General features: G+C 50.9%; 1 long non-coding RNA gene across 3 annotated transcripts in view; it reads left to right on the plus strand.

The window, feature by feature from the left end:
- The window catches only part of LOC124503431 (uncharacterized), an 18,454-nt gene extending 10,613 nt beyond the window's left edge, over positions 1–7,841 (plus strand). For 2 of the 3 annotated variants that reach the window (XR_006960171.1, XR_006960168.1), the window contains exon 3: positions 7,097–7,841. This is a non-coding gene — a long non-coding RNA (uncharacterized LOC124503431). Of the gene's footprint in view, positions 1–5,317; positions 5,361–7,096 lie in introns of all 3 variants that reach the window. The other variant, XR_006960173.1, reaches the window with a different exon arrangement.
- Positions 7,842–10,332: the final 2,491 nt, after the last annotated feature.

The raw sequence follows: 10,332 nt of genomic DNA on the forward strand, positions 1-10,332 counted from the left end.
TACTCCCCCTCCCTCAAAGCACAGAGCCTTCGGGAGGCAACTTCCGGTGGGCCCCAGGGGCCAACTGAGACCGGCTCCCATGCTCTCAAGGGAGGGCTCAAGCCTCTAAACTTTGCCCTACCTCCTTCCCTTCTTTTTACCTTGAATGGGCCTGTTTGAAAACAATCAGACTCTTCTTTGAGCCCCAGAGGCATTTATCCCTTAGGTGATGGCCTGGTAGTATCCTGGGGATCTTGTAGGATCGGATCCCCTCCTATCCCTCCTGCAATGTAGATGCACTGAAACAGACCAGAGAGGGGAAGGGGCTTGTCTCTTCCACCTCCTGGAGGCGCAGAGGCAGAGGTCTGGACACAGGGCTCTTCCTGCCAGGTGGAGACTCTCGGTAGTGTGTTCTAGGCCCAGTGTGATGCCAGGACTTCCCACCTGAGCCACTGGCTCCCCTCTTTTATGCCACGTCTACTTTCCTGCTCTGGACTGAATGATGTCCCCCAGCCTGCCCCACTGATATGTTAAAGCCCTAACCCCCAATGTGACAGTATATGGAGCCAGGGCCATTAGGGAAGTAATTAGGTTAAATGAGGTCTTAAGGGTGGAGCCTGGATCTAATAGACTCAGTGACACTAGCAGACTCCACCACGCGAGGACACAGCAAGAAGGTGACCCCTCTGCCAGCCAGGAGGGGAGCCCTCCCCAGAACCCCACCATGCTGGCACACGGACCTCAGACGCCAGCTTCTAGAGCAGTGAGAAAACAAACTTCTGCTCTTTAAGCCACCCAGCCTGTGGTCTTTGTTCCAGCCCCAGAGCTGAGACCCCTCCCAGCCCCTCTCTGCTCTGCTCTTCCCCTCGCCCCTGCTGCTTCATCTGTCAACACTCGGGTTCCTTTTCTTCCTGAGATCCAGAGTGTTAGCCTTCTCGGAGGTTTCCCCCTTTACTCCCTGTCCTTCCCCTCCTTTTCTCCTGTTCCCCCTCTTCTCTTTTCTGCGCTCTGACTCTCATTTCTGCAATTGTAGCCTCATCGTTTATCATTTTCCTCTGACCCCTACCCAGCATCTCCTGCCACCTCCTGGACTTTTCTACTTGGACATTCTGCTGTCAGAGACGGGCATCCACTCTTCCCTCCTGGACCAGAAAATTCGTGCCCCCTCCCGACTTTCCAGTTCACACCGTTGGCAGCCCCCCCCCCCTCCCTGCAGCAGCTGCATTGCTTTGGAATAAATTCCCCAGCCACCTTGGCCCTCCCCTCCCTCTGGGCCAGAGAAGAGTGGGTGTGAGGTGCAGCCTTAGGGAGTGGTTAGCAAACTTGGTGGAATAGTCAAAATGCACAGCTGCTGTAGCCACAGGATTTGAATAGCTGGCGGGAGGGGCCTCTGTGAGTCATGAGGGACAAAACCACGCGGCCCCCACCTCTTGTGTTTCTTCTTGGAATCGGCTGTGTGGGTGTGAGCACCCTCTCACGAAGACCTCTGACGCGATGCGTCCTGAAAGGAGACGACCAGCTGACCTGTACAGAGCACTCTGCACTTACAAAGCAGGTTCACACATCTTGCCTCATTTCCACCTTACGATGACCCTGTGGGGCTGGGATTGTTATTCCCGGTCAAGAGCTGGAGCGAGGAGGCCCTGAGAGTGGCTGGCCATTATGGGTAGGTGGCCGGACTGGTCTTCCTACTTAACAGGAGGAGGAAAGAGCTCTTTCCCTGTCAGGGTCTCGTCAGTTGTCACCTCCATACATGAGGGCAGTGGAAGCTTGGCTCTGTGGGATGATTTGCTCAGTTCTTCCGCTGCTCACTGCTGTCATGAGGGTCCAAACCCACGTGGTTCTGACTCCAAAGTTCATGGATGCACAAATTCATTAGGTGCCTTGACTTCCAAATCCCAGGACTTCCCATTGACTCGGAAGGACTTCCCAATGGCTCCTGAGCTGTGTCTTGTCACCCTGTCACAGTGGTTCCCAGGCTGGAGGGTCATTGTCTCTATCATTACCCTCACCTTTGGTACTGCTTCTTCTTTTTTTTTTTTTAACGTTTATTTATTTTTAAGAGAGAGAGACAGACAGAGCATGAACGGAGGAGGAACAGAGAGAGAGAGAGAGAGAGAAGGAGAGAGGGAGACACAGAATCTGAAGCAGGCTCCAGGCTCTGAGCTTTCAGTACAGAGCCTGACTCGGGGTTGAACCCATGAACTATGCAATCATGACCTGAACTGAAGTTGGGTGCTTCACCGACTGAGCCACCCAGGTGCCCCTGGGACCACCTCTGGAGTGCTCACTAATGCCTAACACTGCACCAGATGCATGATATAACCGATGTTCTGGGGTGAAGTTGATCCCCCCACCAAGCTTGTGTGTCAAAGTCCTCACAGCCAATAGCTCAGATTATGACTATATTTAAAGATAGGGTTTAAAGGGGTGCCCAGGTGGCTCGGTCGGTTAAGCATCTGACTTCAGCTCAGGTCATGATCTCGAGGTTCATGAGTTCAAGCCCCACATCGGGCTCTGTGCTGACAGCTTGGAGCCTGGAGCCTGCTTTAGATTCTGTGTCTCCCTCTCTCTCTGCCTTTTCCCTGCTCACTCTCTGTCTCTCAAAAATAAATAAAAATGTTAAAAAAAAATTTTTTTTTATGGTAGGGTTTAAAAAGAGGTAACTTAAAATGAGGTCATTAGGGTGGGCCCTAATTTGATATGACTGGTGTCCTTACAAGAAGAGGGAGTTAGGACACAGACATGCACAGAGGGAAGACCACGTGAGGACAGGGAGAAGATGACCATTTGTAAGACCAGGAGAGGGTGTCTTCCTCAGAAGGAACCGATCCTGCGGTCACTTTGATCTTGGACTTCTGGCCTCCAGAACCATTAAGGAAGAAAATGTGTGTTGTTTAAGCCTCTGGCCTGTGGCGCTTTGCTCTGGTAGCCTCGAAAACTCCTATACCTGGTCTCTGTTAGTTCTCAAAGGCATTTTGGGGAATAGGGGTTGCAGTCCCAGGGGTGCCCAAAGAAGGCAGGGGTGCAAGGAGAATGGGCCTCATGAGGCTTCCTGGGAAACCTGCTGACAGCCAGAACAGGGCCCACAAAGTGGCAGTTATCTGGCTGAGATCTCCATCTTGGGGGCTGGTGGCCTCAGCTCTGTGAGGTCAGAAACCCCGGGGTCAGCCCACTGAGAATGGAAACCACCCACCTGCCCCTGCCCGGGCCCTGCCTCTGTGCCAGGCACCTGCTCAGTGCTATACACGGCAGCCCCCACCTTCTCTTCACTTTACACGTGGGGCCAGGGAGGCTCACGGGGTTTCCCTGGCTTGCCCAGGACGCCGCCGCTTGTAGGGACTAAGGTAGAGTGTGAGCCTGGTTTTGCTTGCTCCAGAACTGAGTCACGCCGGCCAACTCAGAAAGAATGGTGTGTAATATATATACACACACAGCTGATGTGAAGGGGCGTTCATCATGAGAGCACTCCCCCTCTACAGTCTGGCCTGCGTGAGTCCCTGGAGGGTGCTCCGTTCCCCGTAGCCATGCTTGTCCGAAAGTGATTGGTAATTCTGGAATTGGGGTGAGGAGAGTAGGTATGTGGTTTTTTGTTTTTTTTTCCATTTCTTGAGCGAATAGGGCACAGTGGTTAGGAGAACACACCCTCGAAGCCAGCCTGCACAGATTTAAATCTCGGCTTCATCATTGCCAGTTGTGTGATCTCTGGGTGCCTCGGTTTCCTCACCCACACAGGAGGTCGTACTCACAGAGCTGTCCCACTTCCCGAGACTCTTGGGAGGACTGGGGTGTCCGTGCTCCCAAAGCTCCCCACGGGCCCCCATTCCAGGCGGGGTAAGGACTGCCATTGAGGGGCCCAGTGTGCTGAGAGTCTGGAGATCCAGACACATTCGGGGCGGTCTAGGGCGGCTTGGCCAACACCTCCCTCTTGTCCCTCCTTTCCTGGACATCCTACCCGACCGGCCCTGCTTTGTTCACTATCTTCCTCCTCCTGGAACCCAGTCTGATGCCTGCAGATCACCCTTCCAGGAGTTTGGGAAACCAGGCTCTTCACTCACATGTTCGCTCTGTCCATGTGGGGTCTCATCTCTTTGCTTTTGGTGACTTGAATCCTTTATCCCTCTCTCTGGCTTCGAGGCCTCTGCACATGCATTTCCCTTTGCTTGGAAGCTTCTCCTCCTCCTCTTTGCCTGCCCCACCCCTACTCATCCACCTGGTGCCAGCTTGAGTGCTGATCTCTCTGAGAACCCCAACTTCATTCTGGGTTTTGGGCCCCCACAGATCCGCTCATAGAAATGACCATTGCACGGCAACTGCTCCTTCCTTGTAGGGGTCTCTCTGCCCCCCGAACCGCATTAGACATGAGTTCACCAAGGGCTGGAGGGGGCCCTCTTGTCCACTGTTGGACCCTCAGTGAGTGTCTGATAACACAGCATGGGCCTCACACATTTTTATGGACTGGATACATCTAAGGTGATGTTACACAAGACAGCAGAAGTGATTGCCGGCCCAGTCATTCCTCCTCCATTTTGCAAGGGGTGCCTTTGATTGATATTGCCCGCTGGGGTGTAGAGGGAAACAGGGTGGAAGTCTCTGGGGTGGGGGGAGGGAGAAGGTTCTGGAATTTGAACGAAGTGAGAAAGACTGGGGAAGAGGACCCTGTGAGCAGTCCATTTCCTTTCTCAATGTCCTCAAAGGGTTTTCAGTAAAGCAATAAAGGATATTCAATAAAGTGTGGTCCCCAAACCAGTAGAGCAGCAGCAGCAGCATCACTCAGGAATGATTAGATAAGGGAAGGGAAGGAAAAGTAAGGCAAAAACAGAGGGGGAGGCAAGCCGTAAGAGACCCTTAAATACAACAAACTGAGGGTTGCTGGAGGGGTGTTGGGTGGGGGATGGGTTAATTGGATGATGGGCATTAAGGAGGGCACTTGTTGGGAGGAGCACTGGGTGTCATACGTCAGTGATGAATCACTGAATTCTACTCCTGAAATCATTTTTACACTACATGTTAATTAACTTGGATTTAAATAAAATTAAGAAAAAAAAAAGATTAGAAATGCAGATTCTCTGACTCTGCCCTGGATCTATTGAATCAGAAACCCAGTGGGTGAGGCCCTACAGTCTGTGCTGTAACCGGCCATCCATGGGTGTTCACATGAACCAACTGCTGTAGAAACTTACGTACCTTTCATCGCTCTTTGGAGCCACTCTTGGGCTTGGGCTTGGTCTTGGGGAGGGCTGCCCGTGAGGAGCTAGGCTGCAGGGTGACACAGCAAGGCCGAGTTCTGTTTCCTCTTACCCCCGAGGTCTCAGTGTGCATTTGCTTTAACCTCCAGGTCCTGTCAGTGACCTCTGATGGAGAAACTGAGTCTCAGAGAGGTAAGGAGCTTGGCTGAGGGAGATCGCCAGAGTGAGTGAGTCAGGCTTTAGGGTTTGGAGCTGACTTCTAGCATCAGTTGCGTTTTCCTAAGGCATTTTGTCGCTGAGTCCAGGTTTCACGGTCTGCAGAATGGGAACATGGGTGCTTGGAGCCAGTCATGGTTAAGGATGTGGAAGGAAAGTGCAAAGAGCGTCATGTAGAAGACGCTGTAGAATTCCAGGTGCATGCCTATTGCTCACCGGGGAGGTGGCTTCACTGATTTGACCCTTCTAGTAATTTGGCAGTTGCCATCACCAAAGCGTACTGTCCAGGACTGGGAGCCTGTCAACATTGCTGCAGTTTCTGCTGGAGAGAGAGGGAAGGAGGGAGGGAGGGAGAAGATGCCGGAAGCCTCCTGTTTGTTAATACATTTTGGAGGAAGACTTGGTCTGTATCTGATATCAGTGCATCTGTTCGGGACTGGGAGGACAGTCAGCAACCTGAGTCCTGGGGTGTGGCTGCAGACCTGTGGTCCCAAAAATTGCCTGCTTGCTGGAATCCCTGGGCAGATTTTAAAAACTTCATTGTCTGGCTGCATTTGAGACCAATGGCTTTAGAGTCTTGATGGATGGGGTCTGGGCTATTGGTGAGGCCTCCCTAGGAAGAAATGACTTCTGACTGACATGATAAAGCATCCAAAATAAAATCCCAAAGATGGTGACAAGGCAAGAGAAGAGGGGAGAGTCTATTTATTGAGCACCTGTTCCTCCATGGTCACACCTTCTTCTGAGCACAGCTGGGAAAGTTTCTTGGCTGTCAAGGACCCAGTGGTTAGACTGATAATCCAGATTAGGCCCAGATACTGCAGGATAATCTCCCCACCTCAAGGTGCTTAACTTAATCACACTGCAATGTCCCTTTTGCCATATAAAGTAACATATTCACAGGTTATAGGGATTAGGACATAGACATCTTTGAGGGTCCATTATTTGGCTTAAAACAAGTGCTTAGCACTGTCAGGGCTCAGTAAAAGTCAGCCATATTCCAGCAATGACTTGGAGAGGCAGATACCATTAACCTGCACTGTGACCTTGGGCTGGTTACTTGGCATCTCTGAATGCCAGTTTCCTCCTCTGTATAATAGGGATAATGGTACCTGTCTTATGGTGTTGTTTGTGATAATTAAGTGAAGTAAGGCAAGCAAAGTGCTTCTATCATTGTCTGACACATAATAAGCACCCAGGAGACATAACCTAAAATAATAATGATGACGACAAAAATAGCATCGTCTTCAATTTCCATGGCACAGAGAAACAGGCCATTGAAGATTGAAAGGTCTGTTACAGACACAGGCATGTGACTCCAAGCTCTGTGCTCTCTTTAGGAGAGGCAGAGTTCTGTGTAGTTCCCTGGGGAAGGACGAAGGCCGAGTGGACTCTTCAAGAAGCAAATTTCAATTCATGAAAGATCTTTTTACCAGGCAAGGTGTCGGGCAAAGGCCAATCTCCTTCCCTGGCGGCTGCAGGGAAACCCCTCCACAGCCCCTTCTTCCAACGACCTCGTCTGTGAGTCTGGCAGAGGAGCAGGGTCAGGGCCCAGGGAGGTCTTAGGATGCACTTTGCTGGCTTCCAGACCTCCCCCCTGCAGGAAAGGGGCTGAGGGCCCATGGAGGCTCCCTGTGTAGTGGGTGGTTTGGCTTTCCGTGAGGAATGCTAACCTCCCGCCCCTCCTCTGTTCGTTATCTTCTCTTTCTCAGGATGCGACAGCCCTGTGGACGCACTGTTGGCAGAGGCGTTTGACAACACAGAAACAGAACAATAGAGGTGGCGGCCCCTGCCCATTTCGCAGATGAGGAAACTGAGGCTCAGAGAGGTGCCAGGATTTGCCTGAGGACATAATGCAGAGGGGAGAGAGCTGGGACCAGAGTCCAGACCTCCTGGCTCCAGGACCAGCTCCTTATTCCCCCATCCCTCCCAGGACAAACGAGTGCGTTTGGGGCATCGTGCCAGGTGCTCCTTGCCCAGCCCCCCACCTCCACGCAGTTGCCCCCTCCTGCCGCCCTTTCTCCATGGCCTCCTGCCCATCACCCCAATGTGCCAAACTCTTTGCAGCCTCTGGTATCTTTGCCCCTGCCAGTCCCTCTGCCTGGAGCCCCTGCTGCCTGCTCTGTGCATAGCTGATGCCTTTTCCTTTACATCTTGCTTACATCCTTACAACCAGGGCAGTCGCATCCGTGAGGCCCACCTCTTCTTCCTGTGCTGGTCTCGTTTTGTTTCTTTCTTTTACTCCCACATCCCAATTGGCTTGCACTGACTTGCTTGCCTGTCGGCGGTGCCCCCTCAAAGCCTCAAGCCCCTCAAGAGCTGGGGGTGGGGGGCTCTGTCATTTCACCATGGGGCCTATGCAAGCTCTGCATTTAAAATATACCTCGTGACTGGGTCACCTGTGCGGCTCGGTTGGTTAAGTGTCCGACTTCGGCTCAGGTCGTGATCTTACGGTTGGGAGTTTGAGCCCCGTGTTGGGCTCTGTGCTGACAGCTTGGAGCCTGGAGCCTGCTTTGGATTATGTCTCCCTCTCTCTCTGCTCCTGCCCTGCTCACACTCTTTCTCTCAAAAATAAATAAACATAAAAAAATTATTAAAAAAACACAAAATATACCTGGTGACTGAATGAATAAGTCTGTTTCCAGCAGGCAAATAAGTAAATACTTATGAATCGTGGCCACTGCAAAGAGGGAGGTTTGCAGCACACGCAGGAGGCAATCTGTGGGGCCTGACCTCTGTCGAGTTTCCACTGAGGACACTGTGTGGTGATAACAGGGTTCCTCTGAGAAGCATCCCTGATCCCCTAGACCAAGTCAGGCCTCCTTGTCCTGTGGCCAGATGGCTCCCTGAAAGTTTTCCCTACAGTACTTACGCAATTATACCCGCTTGTACACTTAGATTTATTTTTATTGGCATAAAATGCATGTGATATAAAACTTACTATTAGTGACATCTCATACATTCACAATATTTCTCGACCATCACCACGATTTGGTTCCAGACATTTTGCATCACCTCGAAAGAAAACCGCACACACCTTTAGCAGTCAGTCCTCCTTCTCCCGCCCCCACCCCAGCCCCCCTGCAACCACTGATCTGCTTTCAGTGTCTACGTATTTGCCTATTCTGCATAATTTCACATTCATGGAATGAAGTTAGCACCAGAAAAATTTTTGTCTATGTCGTCATCTCCCCCAGGGTAAGAATTGTGCCAGTCTGCCTGCTTGCCTTTGCTAAGTCCCTGGCCCAGGCAAACAGCTGGCGTGACAGGAGTATGTTTTCTCTACCAGGCAGCATGAGCTGGTTGGAGGCAGGCTCTGTGTCTTACGGGCCAGGCCAGTGGGAGTGCTGGGTGTGGTCCCTCCGGCTGCCTCTTGCCGCATCGAGTGTTACCTGAGGACAGTTACTTAATACTTTGAAGCATCAATTTCCTCCTCAATAAAATGGGGATAATGACAACGGTTGCCTCCGAGGGGTGACATGAAGACAAATGACCTGCTGTCTGCACGCGTGTACCTGGCCTAGAGTAGATTCCTGTGAACATTAGCCATTATTCTTATTGTCCCTGTGGTTTTCAACCCCAAGCTCCGGCTGGGTAATAGAAAGAGTCCAAACTTGGTAAATACATTTTCATTGGAATGATGCCTAAAAGGGTTTACATATTAGGAAGGTGGATGTTTAGGTCAGAAATGCAGAGAATTTCGTGGGATGGGGATAAAGAAGAAATTCTTTGCATTAGCTCTTGCAAGGTTATTCTGTGGGGTCGAACGCCACCATCTCAAAGGCTTGCAACAGCAAAAGAGTGTTTTGCTCACTTGGTAGGTCCTTGTGGGCAAGTTGTGGCTCTCCTCCACGTGCTTTCTTCGATTTCGGGGTCCAGGCTGAGAAAGCAGCCCTCATCTGGGATGTACCATTCCTGCAACCGAAAGAGGAGGCAGCGGATGGCTCCCCAAACTGTTGCTTACATCATCATTGCTCACAGCCGGAGGCCACACCGATCACATGGCCACTCCTGATGTCTGCAGAGGGGCGGGGGCAGGGACTGGACCACCCTCTTCTTCTGAAGATGCACTGCAGGTCACAGAGCAGTGAGAAGGGCAACATAATCCTCTTCCAAGGGAGGACAGCTAGTAATTGGAAATGCTAACACACTGACCACCCTCTGTTCTGAGAGCTTCGGTTCTTGCGTTCTGACGTATTCCTTCTGCTCGCACGTTGAGTCTCCAGAACCGTGACCCTAAGAGACCTGGGTCGGGGGGAATGTCAGCTAAGAACAGGGTAGTGAGTGGTGTGTCAGCGTCTCTTGCTTTATAGATTTGGTCCACAGACCAAAAACTTTGAAGCTCCCTTCATGGCAATGTGATTTATGGCAGTTGAAAACTGGGAACCACCTAAATATCCAGGAATAGGAGAATGGCAAGTGGACAGTGGTTTGTTCGTGCAATGGCATCTATACCACCATTAAAATAAATGCACTACAGCTAAATATTAAATTGGAAGACTCTCCAAAACATAACAGTGAGCTAAGAAGGATACCAATAAAAAAACACACGAAGTCGTGGAAACAGGTTGGCAATTCTGCCGAATGTTAAAAGTGGAGTTACCATACGACCCAGCAATCTGTTCCTCGACGTATAACCAAGAGACTCAAAACTGTTTGCCCACACAAAAAACGTACATATGATTATTCATCCCAGCATTATTCACACTAGCCAAAAAGTGAAAGCAATCAAAATGCCCAAGAGATGAGTGGCTCCATGAAATGTGGTACGTCCACAAAAGGGAATATTATTCAGCCACAAAAAAAACCAATGATGTGCTCACATATGCTACACCATGGATGAACCTTGAAAACACCATGCTAAGTGGCAGAAGCCAGATTCAAAACACCATATGTTGTATGATTCCGTCCACAGGAAATATCCAGAAGAGGCCAGTCCGTAGAAGCA

The sequence above is a fragment of the Lynx rufus genome, unplaced genomic scaffold (genome assembly GCF_022079265.1).
Source record: "Lynx rufus isolate CCGP_SWC_20201006 ecotype Redwood Valley unplaced genomic scaffold, mLynRuf1.p SCAF_10, whole genome shotgun sequence".
Classification (NCBI taxonomy): Eukaryota; Metazoa; Chordata; class Mammalia; order Carnivora; family Felidae; genus Lynx; species Lynx rufus.